The 16,562-nt window shown below is 34.6% G+C and overlaps 1 long non-coding RNA gene and 1 pseudogene across 1 annotated transcript; one reads left to right on the plus strand and one right to left on the minus strand.

Annotated features, from left to right (window-relative positions):
- Positions 1-6,636: 6,636 nt before the first annotated feature.
- On the plus strand, positions 6,637-7,658 carry LOC133195040 (uncharacterized; annotated as a pseudogene).
- Positions 7,659-12,351: 4,693 nt separating this feature from the next.
- On the minus strand, positions 12,352-15,304 carry LOC133195659 (uncharacterized). The gene is made up of 3 exons (XR_009722228.1): positions 14,981-15,304; positions 13,906-14,006; positions 12,352-12,545 (listed from the first exon to the last, which is right to left on the minus strand). It is a non-coding gene; the product is annotated as an uncharacterized LOC133195659 (long non-coding RNA).
- Positions 15,305-16,562: the final 1,258 nt, after the last annotated feature.

The raw sequence follows: 16,562 nt of genomic DNA on the forward strand, positions 1-16,562 counted from the left end.
TATTTTTTTTATTTATTTATTTCTTCGCAATCCATGTAATAATCTATCGTAGACTGAGTTGAACCACGTGTTCGAAGTGAAATGTAAACACATAGGTGTCAAGTTAACGTTGCTATTCATTCAATGATTGGTCACTTGTTCGTGTTAAGATCCTCTGTGTGCATTAATAATAAAAGCCATACAAGGTAAACAAAGGTTTGTCATATACATTTTTTTCTACCAGCGTATCGGGCGATTTTGGAAAAAATTAACACTACTAAGCTCCAATTTAAGCGAAAATTAATTAAGTACATTGTGATTTTTTATATCCCACTCATTTCTGTTTAAAATCTTGAAAATCTTTCTTGATAAAGTTTTTCAAAGAAACAGATTATAGTAATTTCCCGTTTACTGCCAATTTTATTTATACAACCGGATCTACCCAAAAACCTTTGAATCGGTCAACCTACACCACGTGCCTTGAATTTAAATCACAATACCATCAGTTGTGGTGCCCAGGTTTTACAATGGAGTGTTATAAACTGTGGATAAACAATTGCTAAAAAGAAACATAAAGGTATTGATGTATTATTTTTAATATATATTATTATTATTGTAATATTATATAATTTTGCATGTATGTAATACATAGATTATGATAACGTTATCCCGCTCATCAGATATATGTTTAACAATGTATGGGAGAAAATGTCTCAGTGTCAATACTTGTGGGATTTATCCCATTTGAATAAGTTTGTAGGAGAAAAAATCCCAACGGGAGAAAATGTCCCATCTGACACTCATTCTCCCATGGGAGAAAGTTGGAATATTTGTTAGGACTAAAAATACCACCATTCTCCCATGGGATTCTGACTTTTAGGACTCCATATCTTTAAAAAAGAGATGTTTGTGAGTTTAACATGAGACCATGTGATACTGCTAAGAAATCCCACCAACTGCTAGTTCAATGTCGCACTGTTTTTCTTTTTAAGTCAGTCATACTTCGGCCGCAAAAATAATGTCCGAATATTTGCATTAATTTAAGACAATCTCATAATTCAAAATTATTAAATTTTCTGTTTGATAAAGTTTCTATTGATGAGTCTTTCACTTCGCTTGATATCCGTTAAACACATTTCAAATGAAAATTTGGTCATTAGGAAAGTCACTGGTTATATTACTTCAGACATTACAGACTTGGAGCAACTCGCCCCTTCTCGCCTTCTGTATGAACACCGCATTGAATCCTTTGCTTATCGAGATGAGAGAGCTATAACAGCAGACAGTTTTATCCCGTCTTATCTATAACTATACAATGAAGTTTCAAGAGGGATAAAGTATTACACAGTTTTTGGATGCGTTGGTGAAATAAATGCATTTATTATTTTGAAGCTTCTGAGTGACCTCAAAACTTTACTTGCTGCTGGTCAAAAAATTTAGTCACCAATGCAAATTTTTAGTCGATAGACAAATTTTTCTTAGGCGCCAACTTTAAAATCTTTTATTAGTCAATATACGGAACCATTGGGTATTGCCATTGTAAAGTAAAAATCAACCAGAAATAGAAGCCAGAAGCCAGCTAAATGCCAATGGTTTAACTTAAGCATGCATGCTAAACTCTATTGAATCAAACCATTGTCCGGAGTCCGCATATAGCTCTCTCCTTTCAGCCAGAATGGGATTGAAGATCGTGAATTTTCGCCGTGGTTTAGGACGATGGTATAACTATTATATTCAAAAAGTTTAATTGATCATTTCTTAAAGAAATTTGATTCTCATGAAATATATTCTTTAAACCCATAAAAAATATGAAGGATTGTTTACACGATTTACATTTATGCTTGTTCATACAATTGGGACCTATGGATAAACAATAGACCGTATATTTTATGAGTGAGAATTTAATTGATAAACAATTGACCACATCAACCGTCCAATTTACTGAGTTTCACAATTTTCGATTTTCTGAAGCCAACAATTACCCGGGACTGCTATTGTCTTATCTGCTCTGTGGGCACTTATTGGATGCGAAAATTCATTTGCACGTGCGTGTCTTAAAAAAGCAAGGTGACAAAGAAAACACAAGACATGCCCATCGCTAACTTTTAAACTTCTTTCCTCCTCTTTAGAAAAAAATGTTGATAGTTCTGATCTTTGACGATTGCCAATTCAATTTAAAAACTGGTCGCCAAATTGGCGACTTATAGAGAAATTTTAGGCGCCAATCAAAAATTTCAGGTGCCATGGCGACTACATTACTCGCCAGTTAGAGCCCTGAACCTACTATTCAAACAGTGAGAATCCTCCGTAGTACATGTACAAATGGCCTGCAAGAAGTGATGATCAAGACAATTCAATACAAAAATGAACAAATTCTAATTCAAAATTTAAGTGTCCCAACATCTCGACTATCGACATTATCGTGTTTCGTCCAATTTCACACAGCCAAACTCGTCAAAATTTTCAATTATATCTTTTACCATCAAGTATTCTTGATAAATCTTTGAGACACCTTTATTTTCGTTTGATAACTTGTTTCTGTTTGGATTCTTATTTTTAACGTTTTTCATCTTTTGTTCGATGCTACCATCATTTGTGATGCAGTCACATCAAATCTGATGTCATTTCTTCAAAGGGCAGCTACTATAAATTCAAAACGGAAAAAAATATGGAAAGTGGTTTCCGTAATTAATGACTTTTTAATATCGAATGTAAGCGCAATGCGTCGGCCATATTTCCAGATTTTTACCCCACCCCCCCCCCCCTTGTCGGACATAGATATATAGCCGGCAGTCACGAGTCGCATTTAAACCAAGAATATGCAACATTTCAATTCGAGGGAAAATAAATAAATATATTGGGTTTGAAATTCAGATGAAGAGATGCGCAAATGACATTCAAAATTTCGTTATCTTGACAGAGTTCACGTTGTCAGGATCATTTGGAATAATTTCTCCTTCATTTACGATCTTCAAATATCAGCTTACCAGGAAATATTCGAAGAACATATTTAACCAACACCATATTACAAAAAGTAATTATTTAGCCGGTATTTATCATTTATTTGTTATTGTTAGAAACAACTTATAATGACACAACAATTTGTGAACATTGTTTGTTCCTTATGTATTACTCCGCATATGAATACTTAGGTCAAATATATTTTGAAGTTAAGCTTTATGTTGGGCGATCATTTGTTTTCATGTTATATCTCATCACTGAAAGATAATTATCAAATATTGTTTCATCGAGGTATCAAAGAGACTTTGAAAGGAAAACTTGTTTTCTTCTATGCGCTACGCGCTTTGATGAAGTTTTCCGTCCAAGTTCTCTTTGATACCTCCATCAAAGAAAAAAAAAATTTAAAAATTCGTTTCTTAAATAAGCACTAGCATTAGAGAGTCAATTTATGGTTTTTCAAGCAGTATTATAGCATCTTTACATATAACACCGATACAGTTGATGACTGTATACTATGAGTTGTACTTGGTAAGATGGCGCAAAAAAACTGATAAAATATATATTGTTGATTTCCCCCAAATTTGCTTAGTTTTTAACAAACGTCGTAAACATCATCCTAGATTTAGAACTAGAATTTCCGTCAAAGGAGTGCTTTATGGAACCAGATATGGATCTTAGATAGAAGAGTAATCCTCTGGAATCATTATCAGATGGAAAAATCCTCATGCGGTGCAGACGATTACGGTTTTTTCCTTGTTTAAATATTTTCATGATAATTAATTGCAGGATTATTTCGAACTATTTCATGTCACTCAGGGTTTGCCGCATCTAAAATTTGAACATGGGATAATTCGCGTAAAAGCAAAATACGATCGAAAGTAAAAATGTGTGTTACCGACCTTCTAGGCTTCACTTAATCAGTGGTTGATTTCACAAATATTGTTTTATTTACTATGCCAACAGCAAACGTTGAAAAAAAAATACAGAATATGTATCATTGTTAAGTCTATAAGTGTGTTAAGTTCATCAAAAACTGGACCAAAAATGTAGATGAATAAGCGTTTTGAAAGAAATTCAAAGAATCTTTTTATTTAGTAACCATTGAAACAATGTAAATGTTTATCGATTTTAATTCAAAAATTGATACAAAGAATTCATGTTGCATCTTGTATGATAAGTAGAAATCGGACCAAAACTGTGGAAGTAATACATTTCAAAAAAAAATATAATATAATTATATATTTTTAAGTTCTGTTATACATGTAATATATTCGCGTAAAAGCGTAATATATGCTGTAAATCAATAAAATCATTTCAGTGTAGTCGATATTTTATTGCAAAAAATAATGAAAAAAAAGACGGGATTTAGAATTTTTCTGTATATAAACGCTCGATATGCATATATTTAGGGCGCTCTTGCATATGCGCTTATAAAACGTGCATGTTCTGTACTTGCATGCGTGTACATTGTATGTGTCCGTAAAACCTTAAGAGATCTGATAAATGTGTCAAGTTTAGTAGAAAAAATAATTTGTTCAATGTTAGGTGTCTAATAAATTTGTAATATTAAAATACAGTTACGCATGTATGTCTCATTCTACATATTTTGGAGGCGCGTGTGAATGTGGGATTTTGTATTTCCATGTATACTTATAAAACTCTCGATATGCGTATATTTGGGGCGCTCTTGCAAATGTATATATACAGTTGTACATTTTAAGGGCGTCGACAAAAAACGTATATTAGATTACATATATGTACATTTAAGTTTCAAAAGTTCCATTACTTGTAGGAATTAATTAAGGTAACATATTTTGAATTTTATTTTAAATAAAACAGACAATTACCTCGATATCGAGAAATAAATTGTTTATAAAAATAACTATGCAACTTTCCTGTAATTCAACGAATAAAATATTAAATAAAATGCACTAGCGATTTAATCAAAGATATTATGAAATAATCTGAAGGATTCAACATATTTATCCACTCATGACTTAGTTTACAAAATGAATTTGGAATGGCCATTCTATGATTTGTTTTGTGTATGACTAGGTCGCTGGATCACACGCCGATTGATCCCCGATGACCTTCTTTGCCACGCGCTATCGAGGGAGGTGTTACATAATTGTAAACACACAAGGTAAATGTAAAAGGCGTGCACTTAATGGCTGTGAATAGTCTATGCTTCAAAGTTATGTTTTATTTTCTCACTATATTGTTTGTTTTTATATGATAAGAAGAAAAGGTTATCTTTTTCCCTTTTTTTTTTTAAAGTAGACTGGTTTATTCGACTTTGAAAAAATGAAATAAAAGGAAAAGTTGTCAAAAAATAACTTGGAAATAAAGCACAAAACACTTCAAGAACCTTATTCTAAAGAATATTAGCATCTAATGTAGCCAGATTTAATATTTACAGTAAGTTTATTTTAGTTACACGCATGAAGAGCTCTCGTTTACTTGCTGAATGAGAACAGTTACCTCTATATGGGTCAAGCTTCTGGCGCATTTAAAACACAAGACTCGAACAAAATAACATTTTCATGTTATCAATAAGATGTTAAAGAACAACTTTCTTTACGACAGCCATTTCGAAATATTTACCGTTTTTGAGTTATAAATCAAAAAATTTAAAGGGCTCCAGATCCCTTATTTGAGGGGCCAGCCCCTTTTTAGTGGTGTCAAATTAAAGGCCTTGAAATTGTACACAACTTTTATTCTACATGTCTTATCAAAATATTTTTAGTTTTATAGATACAAAGGAAAATATGTCTAAATTTTCGCTCTTTTAGGCGTTCTAAATTTTGACCCCTATATAGCGCCATTTTGAATACAGAAATCGAAAAACAAAAACCGATGTGCACAACTTCAATCCTTCTATTATTTAAATTCGGTAGAATTTCTGCTCCAGCTTTTGTAGTCTCGGAGCCTTTGTCTGGAATTGATGCCTCCTAAATTTTCATTCAAAGGGAAATAACTCAAAAGCGGAAGTGACTTTTTGAACTATTTGACAACATTCTGATAGAGTTTTGCAACGTCTATAAACTCTGCAAATTTGAGCAAAATCCGTTGAGAAATGAGCGAGATATGAGGTCTCAAAGTTGGCGTCTAGAAAGGAGAAGAAAAAAAAAAAAGAATAATAATCTTAACCATCAGAATCAGTAGAAGTTCTTCCGTTGGAACGGAAGAGCTTAAATAGATTTTTAAAAAAGAAGGTAGGGTATTCTTGACAGGATAATAGGATTTCACCACTAAATGTTAAATCCATTTATCAAAGGGAAAAACTATTAATTTTTATAAATACGGTGTTTTGGGATTGTTTATTTTGGTCCTGCGTCAATTAGTCTTCACCTCAACACATTTTGCTTACGTCATAAGTGCACAGATTCATCATCAGTCGAAGCAGACGTTTTCAAAGGTAAGGACGGAATTTTACAGTGGTGTGAATTTTCGATTGTTTATAGCTAATACCTTTACTTTTTGTCAAGAAATTGTTGTAATAAAATTTTAAATGCTCTTTTATGGCATATTTATCCAAATTTAATCATCGATGCTAACAATTTTCGTAGATATTTGTTGATTTTAACAGGCACTCATGTACACGTGCATTCAAAGTTCAGTAGTCATATTACATTAAAGTTTGATGACAACCCATGGTTAACAGATTTTTTCTTTGGTTATATTTCGAGATTCGAAATGCCTAAGCGAAAGACGGCGAGTCAGACCCAGGCTCAGCCACGGAAACGAGCAGGGAGACAAGAGCCTTGTCTGGAGACAATTTCCGAAGTTCCTCCGTCGGCGAGCATCACGGACGGAACAGTCCAGCCTATCAATTGCCCTTCTGATGTACAGGCTACTGCACCCACGATAATGCCTACCAACGTTATGCCACCCTACCAACTTCAGGATCTGGCTCAACGCATTTCCACAATTTTGTCTGAGCGAAAAGACCCAGCCCAACCTCAGGGGACAGAAGGTATTCCTTCATCCAATGCGAACATAAGAGTTTCTAGTTATGATAATGATTTGGGGCATAATGTATCCAACTATATTAAACTCAAAATTGCCAATGGCGAATATGTTAATTTAGCTTTATTGATCAACAATAAGCTCGAAACTGACCCCCATGATGATACTAGATATTTCTAACTGCAAAATGGCAATTTGGCTTTATCATCAAAATCTAAATTAAAACCCATTACTGACATCCAAATGTGGACAGATGCATTTCTTGTTTATGCAGCCATTTATGTGCTGGCTCGCCCCATGGAAAACGCTGCTCTGTTTAAATATATCCACACAATACGTCTCGGGGCAAGCCGGGTTAATGGCCTGGGTTGGCGGGACTATGACATTCAATTCAGATTGAAGAAAGAGTGCAACCCTTCAATGTCATTTGCGTCAGTTGATCAGGAGCTTTGGCTCCTTTACATGTATATAATGCCCTTCACCGACAGCCTGCTATTCAGCCATCCCAACCCTCAAAGTGTTATGATTTCAACTACAAGGGTTATTGTTCAAGGCAAAACTGCCAATATAGGCAGTGGTGCATTTTATGTTCACAACCCAATCCCTTTACAATGTGTAGAACCACTACTAGAAATTCATTAAATTTTAGATCTGGGAACTCTCAGTCAACCTGGCGTGCTCAATCAACAGTCAAGCCAGATACTAGCAGTTTCAGAACCCCCTCCTCAACACCAGTTAGACATCAGTAGTATTGCTTACAGTCCAATCAAGACTTCAGTTTTATCAGATTGTTTGACTAATTATCCTGACACAGAAAATGCACATGAACTATTGCAAGGGTTTCAATTTGGTTTTAAATTAAATTACCAAGGTCTTAGACAGCCATACAACTGTAAAAATCTTAAGTCTTTGAATTCACTTACTACAGAAGCCATACAATTAGTCAATAAAGAAATAAGTTTAGGTCGGGTTGCTGGCCCATTTTTCTGCCCTCCATTTCTCAACCTAAGACTGTCCCCCATAGGTATGGTACCTAAAAATGATGGTACATTTCGTCTTATTCATCATTTGTCCCACCCAGTTGGTGATAGTGTGAATGACTTCATTGATCCTCAGTATTGTTCAGTTAAATACACATCATTTGATGAAGCTTTGAGAATGTTGGAAAAGTTAGGTCCAGGAACTTTTATGGCTCGTTTAGACATTAAGAATGCTTTCCGTTTGCTACCAATTCATCCCTCTGATTTTGAGTTGCTAGGGTACAAAATCAACAGCAGTATTTTTATCGACAAGTGTATGCCATTCGGCTGTTCTGTGAGTTGTGCTAAATTTGAAAAGTTTGCTTCCTTTCTGGAATGGTGTTTAAAGCAAAAGAGTCAATCTGATAATGTAGTCCACTATTTGTATGATTTTTTACTAGCAGGTGCATCTGGGAAAAGGCAGTGTCATTATTTAGTCTCAACATTTACCAATCTATGCAATGATTTGGGGGTCCCATTAGCCCACGAAGAAACCTTAGGCCCTACAACAAAATTGGTATTTTTAGGCTTGGAAATTGATATAGTCACAGAGACTGTTAGTATCCCCTCTGAGAAGCTGGGTCAGCTTTATGATCAGCTCAGTTATTTCCTATCTCGTAAAAAAGTTACAGTTAGGGAAATCCAGTCCCTCACTGGCCTTCTAAATTTCTGCATTAGGGGAATTCCAGCGGGTCGAGCATTCATCAGGCGCTTGTATGATGCCACTGTTGGGCTTAGCAAGCCTTATCACAAGAGACACGTTACTCAGGAAATGAAGCAAGATATACAAATTTGGCTAATGTTCCTAGAAACTTTCAATGGTACAACATCATATAGACAAGTAGACTTGGCCAGTGACTTTCAATTAGAGTTGTATACAGATAGCGCTGGTTCGGATAAACTAGGGTGTGGGGCTATTTTTGGAACTCATTGGGCTTTTTTTACATGGCCAGAATCTTGGCAAGGGACTAGCATATTAAGGGACATTACCTTTTTGGAACTGGTACCCTTAGCAATGGCATTGTCTACTTGGGGAGATCAGTTGGGGGAAAAGCGAGTTATTTTACATACTGACAATATTGCACTTGTCACTATTTTAAATACTAAAACATCCAAATCACCCAAAATTATGCATCTCTTAAAGGTGCTTAGACACAGATTTGAAGTTAATATTTACTCAAATTTTCTGTATAATTTCATGACTTACATGTTGCTATAGCATTTCATACGAAAATTTGATAAAAATCTTATTTTATCTGGAAGTTATTGAAACTTCGAATTTCTGGACGCGTTTGATAGACACAATCTTGCATTTTCACAAATTTTAACTTTATCCTTATTACCTTAGAAAAGTAGCAATTTTCTTGTTTATTAATGAAAAATGTTAAAACTATAATGCAGAAATTTCAGAGTAGAAATGTAGAAGCAAAATCCTCTCACCAGTATTGTCAGTCCGTGCTCAGTGGTGTGTGCAGAGTTTAACAATTGAACACACCCGGTGAAACGTAAACATTAACAACAACAGAGCTCGTGCCCTGTTTACAAAAACAGTTTACGTTTCACGGGTGTATTCAATTTGTTAAACTCTGTACATAACTACACAACACCGAGCACGGGCTGACAATACTTAAGTGAGTGGGTTTTGTTGTCGCACATTTTTACTCTGAATTTTCTGGATTATAGATGTAATATTATTCGTTAATATGTTGAGTTGTACAACAAAATTGCTACTTTTCTTAAGTATTAAGGATAAAGTTAAAAATTGTGAAAGTGCAAGAATGTGTTAATCAAACGCCTCCCGAAATTCGTAGTTTCAATAATTTCCAGATTAAATAAGTTTTTAATTTTATTTTCGTGTGAAATGCTATAGCAATATATAAGTTGTGATATTATATAGAAAATTTGAGAAACTATAAACTTCAAATCTGTGTCTATGCACCTTTAAGTGTTTTGGTCTTGAAGGGCCTCATGAACAATATTCAATTTAAAGGGCAGCATATTAGGGGAGTGAAAAATGTTAAGACTGATTCTCTTTCTCGTCTTCAGTGGCACAGATTCAGACAGGTCTTTCCAGAAGCCGACCAACTACCTACGACAGTCCAAGAATCTTTTCTCAGACTCATCTACAACATCGAGCCCAAGAATTGTTAAACTTTTCCCTATCAGTAAACACGAAAAAGCTATATCAGACAGCATTGCAGCAGTTCAGTTATTTCTGCGAAGTGTACAAGTGTAATTAATGTTGACCACCAAATTCTAAAGACCTAATTCATTTTGAAGCTTATCTTTCATTTAAGCAGTTCTCACCAAGCACAGTTAAAACATATATGGCTGCAATATCTTATTTTTGCAAAATCCAAGGTTTACTAGATACAACAAAATCGTTTATGTTACAGAAGGTTCTACTTGGGTGGGGTCGCCTTAGCGCTAGGAAGGACATTTGCAAACCTATCACTATCAACATACTTCAAAGCATTTTGTCTATCCTCCCCCAAGTATGTAGATCTGACTATGAGTCTGTGTTATTTAGTGCACTGTTTTGCTCGGCATTTTTTGGTTACTTTAGAATTGGGGAGCTCGTTCAGGATTCTAAAGACCAACCCGGTCATGCTATCCAAGCAGGTGATGTCAGATTAACAACCAACAATACTATTGTAATGTCCTTAAGTCACTTCAAAACTGATCAAGAAGGGAATGGGGCCACAATCACATTAATTCCTTCTAGTCCAATCTGCCCAATTCAGTTTCTGCGCAAATATTTACTTTTAAGACCACATGCTTATGGGGTTTTTTTCATTCATCTGTCAGGCTGTCCAGTGACCAGGTATCAGGCAGAGTCTGTATTTAAAAAGGCTATAGAAATGTTAGGCTTAGATACTAAAACTTACAAGACCCATTCCTTCCGTATTGGTGCTGCTTCCCATGCTTGGGCTAGTGGTACGAGTCAGCAAGATATAGCGGTCAAGGGTCGTTGGAAATCTCAATGTATGTACCGTTATTTTAGAAAATGAGCTTTTAAATGTCATATGGTGCAAAATGTGCAGTTCAGCAAGTTAAGGTAGCTTTACCTTTACTGACTAAGAATACAGTTTTTCTTTTATGTATGCTCAGGTGTAGAAATGAAATATTGTGTACAGAAATTTTTGTATTGTTCCTTTTTTCTTGTTTTTCAACTCAATTTTGTATTGTACATATTAGAATTTGGATTGTGGGTTCTTCCATTGTTGAAAAGGCCTTTTGCCAGGCAAGGCAATCAGATTTTAGAGCCAACCTTGAACTAGAAAGGCATCATAACTAGAAAGGCATCATGCATCCATATTTTGGCAGGGTAAGGGGGGTATGAGATGGGCTGAAGTTATGCCAAAGGTTAAATTCTTATTAAAATTAGAAGACCCTCCTCAGATTTTAGTATTGCATTGTGGAGGCAACAATATTCCTGATGCTAGGGGTGACAAGTCAATCAAATTAAGATTAAATATTAACACAACCTTGGTCAGCTTGGCTAAGCTGTTGCCAGATACCATTTTAGTGTGGTCTCAAATCCTTCCCCGCCAGCATTGGCGTGGCGGTATTAACCAAAAAGCCTTGAACAAGGTTAGAAAACGCCTGAATAGTTTCATTGCTACGACATTAATTAGGTCCGGGGGGAAGTATATTCGTTATCCCGAAATCCAATTGACAAGTCCAGAATTGTTTGCTCCCGATGGAGTGCACTTGTCCGAGCTTGGCAACCGTATGTTTTTGTATCGCCTTCAACAAGGCTTGCAGACATTTTTAACAAATCCTTCTGAAAAAAATTGTCACCAAATCTAGGGGAGTTTGGGCCTTGGCTGCGCTATGACTAGTTAGTGGGTCATAGTTTGCCACAAATTGGTGGCTGCATTGAATTTATGAGTGCTACTCATTTGCATTTACATACCCAGTTTTGTTGAAATTTGCAATGCAGGCGATGCTTTTGCCATAAAAAAATTGTGTTGGCAAACTGCAATTTTTTATTGTTATTACTTGCTGTTAATTGGGAATGCATTATTTGTTTTGTTTGGGGATGGGGGGTTTTCTATCGAAGCTACTGGTGGCGCAGACTATGCCACCGCATAGTCTCGTGGCGGCTTTCAGGCTTACCAGTAGGCTCAATGGACTTGCTTGATATATATCCGATTATTTTGTCTGAAACTCAATTATTATGCTGTGAACATCTGTTCCCAGGGTTCACCATTTGCATTTTAAGGGATGCCATATAAGGCTATATATTGATGCCTCGGCTCCCTCATTTTAAGCGGCCATGGCCCATTCAGCCAAATAAAAACAAATTCAGTTTGATATTTACTTGTTGTAATTACTTACTTTATTTACTGGGTATAGTGGCACTCCCTGTTAACTTTCATCTTTGATAAATTCTTTCTTGTCACAGAAACGGTTCAGGTGGGTACAGTCCACTAATTGTTTTCCCATAGGCGACAATGTTAACATTTCTTCACATAGCAATGTCCCTAATTTTCGTTCAGCAGTGAGTGACCCCTCAAATCAAAGCACATCAAGTTGTCTTTCCTTGGTTAAAATCTCGAGGTGGCATGTCAGATTCGTTTTCCGGCAAAATGCGTCTGTCTGCGTTAACCTCTGAAAATGAAAGTGAAAGTAGGGGAATTCCAGACTTCTCACTGGTGTTATAATACATAAAATAATTCTGCTGATCTTATTGATAAATTACATCTGCCAAGCTTTTTTGCAAGGGAACATACTCCTTATCAACAAGTATGAGGCTCAGTTTAATACATTATCACAGTTTTTTTTATTCAGGTCTGCAAATTAAGGAACTTGTAATTTTTTCTGCACTACTTTCTTCCCCTACCGATTCTAAAAATAATTAGAGGTATGTACCCAATATGAAAAAGTATTTTCTGGATTTTACAACATTTTACATCATAAGTCATACTACAGTCTATGTAGTGACACTATGCCAAATTTCAGGAAAATTCAATCATTAATAAAGATTTTACAGCATGCACAGTTCTATATGCAAAATCCTTTAAAAATGCTTCCATCTAGCCACAACTGCACCCACATTTTAAGTCATCGGTTAGCCTATTAATGTACTTATACCACTTTTATTCTCTTTCATGACTTTAAATACATCAAGCAAAATTACAATCAAGCACTCATATGGGTCCATTTCTCTTATTTCAAAAAATCAATGCATTTTCGCACAAAATTTGATCATCCCTCGCTCTTGAATTCATTGTTTCTCCATGATAGACAAAAAAATTAAGTTTACAAATACCCCAAAAGTAGTAAAAATAGAAAGTACTGATTATTTCCTGTCCATTGATGTATCATTCAAGAAAATTGGTGTAGGAATAAAAAAGTTATAAGCCTATATATTCTTGTGTACATTCATCTGTTTCAAAGCAATTTTTACGCCAATGCAAGTTCACTCATCTATGACGTCATAATGACATCATAATAATGGATTGCTTATTACACATGTAGTGTTACTTTTCCCGTACTTTTAATTAAAGATGAAATTAGAACTAAAATATTCATTATAACTATAAGATAATAAAAATACTAGCATGAGCAGATCAAATAAATAGTCTACAGAAAATGTTTTGTTTCCATGGTAACCATTTTGTAATTTGTAGAAAAATGAAAGAGAACTTTGAAAATTTTGAATTTCCTTACAAGTCGCTCGTTTTGACTGACAAATATTAAAGAAATTTTAACTGTTATATTTTTTAATCTTAATATTTTATCATACACAATACTATGAATGTTAAATATTGTTTTGAAATTCTTTTCAAATTATATTAGCTGTAAAATATATAGCATACACGTACAGATTAGTTTGATGGTCACTTTCATAGCTCAAATATTCATTTAAAATCTACATTTTCTAAGCTTTAACACCACCTCCCTCCCCTCCACCCCCCCCCCCCCCCACACACACACACACAAAGAAGCTTTAGAAAATTCAACTTACATATTGAAAGTACTGCCATCATTTTACATGTGAAGACTCAAGATGTGTTCAAATGAGTTTGTTTTTACTGACTGATAGCTTTAAACACCATCTGCATGAACCTCGAAGTTGTCCTGTATCACCATGAACCTAAAAAAAAATCAATTTAAAAAATGGTGCAATAATTTATCAGCATCAAAAGCACCTAAAACATTCACAGACAGACACCAAACACACACAATCCTACCACATTCCTTTTATGCCCATAATCTAATATCAGTTGAAAATTATGAATTTGCACTGATTAGTCTCAACATTGTTAAATTACATGTAAATTAATAATACAGGTAAAAAGCATGTTTACTGACAATAATTATACATTAGACAAATACATGTAATGCAGTTAATACATGTAAAATATAAAAAAAAATGTTAGTGTGCATGTTCACGCACACACTGCTTAACTTCCACAGAACTGTAGCCTGACCAACTTCTTTGAAAGAATGCACATGTATACTATGTCCTCATTCATGTAATTCTATTCCATGAAAATAAAAGTTTTCATTTACAAATATTGTAATAAGGCATGGAAACCTTTCTTTTTCTTTACCTCTTTCATAAAATGACAAGTGCATATCACCTACATACTGCAAGACTCTGCACTAGGTAGCACTAAGCAGTTTCGATAACTTACTGCCACTCTACTTTCACTTTGACCTTGAACTTCACTGAATACTGATTCCGACCTCATTTGTGAATTTTTGTGTATTGAAAATAAACAATAATGGTGGATGTACTTCTAAAATAACTGTTCTTTTTCTAAATATCTATTAATGGCTCTGGATTAATAAATTGCATAAAATCCATACATTTAATTTACATGCTACATGTACATGTGTACACAATGGAAGATATGAGCATAAGCTGTCTGTTCCTAAGGGGGTAAGGGGGGGGGGGGGTTATTAACAAATCAAATTTGATTCAAAATATGTATAAACAAATTGGAATGTGCTTCCTTCATAAATCTAAACAATTGGAAATGATAGTAAACACCGAGTTCAAAACAAAATAAAGATCTATGAGAATTTTCTCTTACCAATAGGCTCCACATATTGGGTACAGTCCACTAATTGTTTTCCCATAGGCGACAATGTTAACGTTTCTTCACATAGCAATGTCCCTAATTTTCGTTCAGCAGTGAGTGACCCCTCAAATCAAAGCACATCAAGTTGTCTTTCCTTGGTTAAAATCTCGAGGTGGCATGTCAGATTCGTTTTCCGGCAAAATGCGTCTGTCTGCGTTAACCTCTGAAAATGAAAGTGAAAGTAGGGGAATTCCAGACTTCTCACTGGTGTTATAATACATAAAATAATTCTGCTGATCTTATTGATAAATTACATCTGCCAAGCTTTTTTGCAAGGGAACATACTCCTTATCAACAAGTATGAGGCTCAGTTTAATACATTATCACAGTTTTTTTTATTCAGGTCTGCAAATTAAGGAACTTGTAATTTTTTCTGCACTACTTTCTTCCCCTACCGATTCTAAAAATAATTAGAGGTATGTACCCAGGTGCTTGTCAATTATGAGAAATCCTTACCATAGTTACTGTCCTGAGCTTCTTCTTTTTTTTTTTTTTTTTTTTTTTTGCATGCATATATCATTACACTTAACATATGTCACAATTCCCAAAATTACATGTAGTACAGAAAAATTAAATCTTTTTATAAGGAGATTTCTGCTCATTAACTTCATAAGTCATTTGGACGTAGGTGTCAATACTAAATTGCAATAAAAAAAATTAATCATTGCGGCCGCCAATTTTGACCATGACGGAGTGCATTTAACCATATATATATATATATATATATATATATATATATATATATATATATATATATATATATATATATATATATATATATATATATATATACGAAAAAGAATCCGCTGATGAAGAACAAGAAGGGCTATAGTTAGTTGAGCGTTGTGGCCCATGGGCCTCTTGTTTATATTTTTTATTTGTTTGCTGATCAAAGCCCTGTTTCCTTCCAAATAGGTATTGCGGCTGTTCCTTTTTCTTTCAATCAATTTTCCCCAAATCCCTCCCCCCCCCCCCCCCCCATTTATGTTATGTGCAGCAATATTCTGCAGTTTATAATTTACATTGAATGATGAAAAAGTCTTAAAGACTCATGAAATGAAGGCGACTGTTGTTAAACAATTTAATCTACTAGATAGCGTTTAAGTAAGATAAGTAAATAATAATAAAAAAAGAAACATCGCGACTTTTTTAATGTTAGTTTTTCGTTATTACGCCTTGTTTCCTCTCCCTTTTAAACTCTGGCTTTTAAATATATGTCTGTGTCTCAGTGCTACTTTTTGTCAAGTAATATTATGTGTCGGCCAAAGTTGAAATCTTACTTGGGAAATGGCTCTTCTAAAAATCCCTGATAGGTCCTCAAAAAGTACTCTACCAGAAGGCCAAAAATCATGTGAACACATGAGGGGTTGTGGACACATTTGAGTGCCCTTTCCTTACAATATCTTTGACAACCAATTGAGACGGCTAAAGAGATTTATAATTTCTTCATAATCTGTGAAAACCACTTTCTAATTCTGAAAAGGAAGTTTGACATTTGGTTTACCAGGCATTGACAGTCTTAGCCTTTTCCCTG

This window comes from Saccostrea echinata, unplaced genomic scaffold (genome assembly GCF_033153115.1).
Source record: "Saccostrea echinata isolate AGI-Se365-2 ecotype Australia unplaced genomic scaffold, CSIRO_AGI_Sech_v1 ptg000029l, whole genome shotgun sequence".
Classification (NCBI taxonomy): Eukaryota; Metazoa; Mollusca; class Bivalvia; order Ostreida; family Ostreidae; genus Saccostrea; species Saccostrea echinata.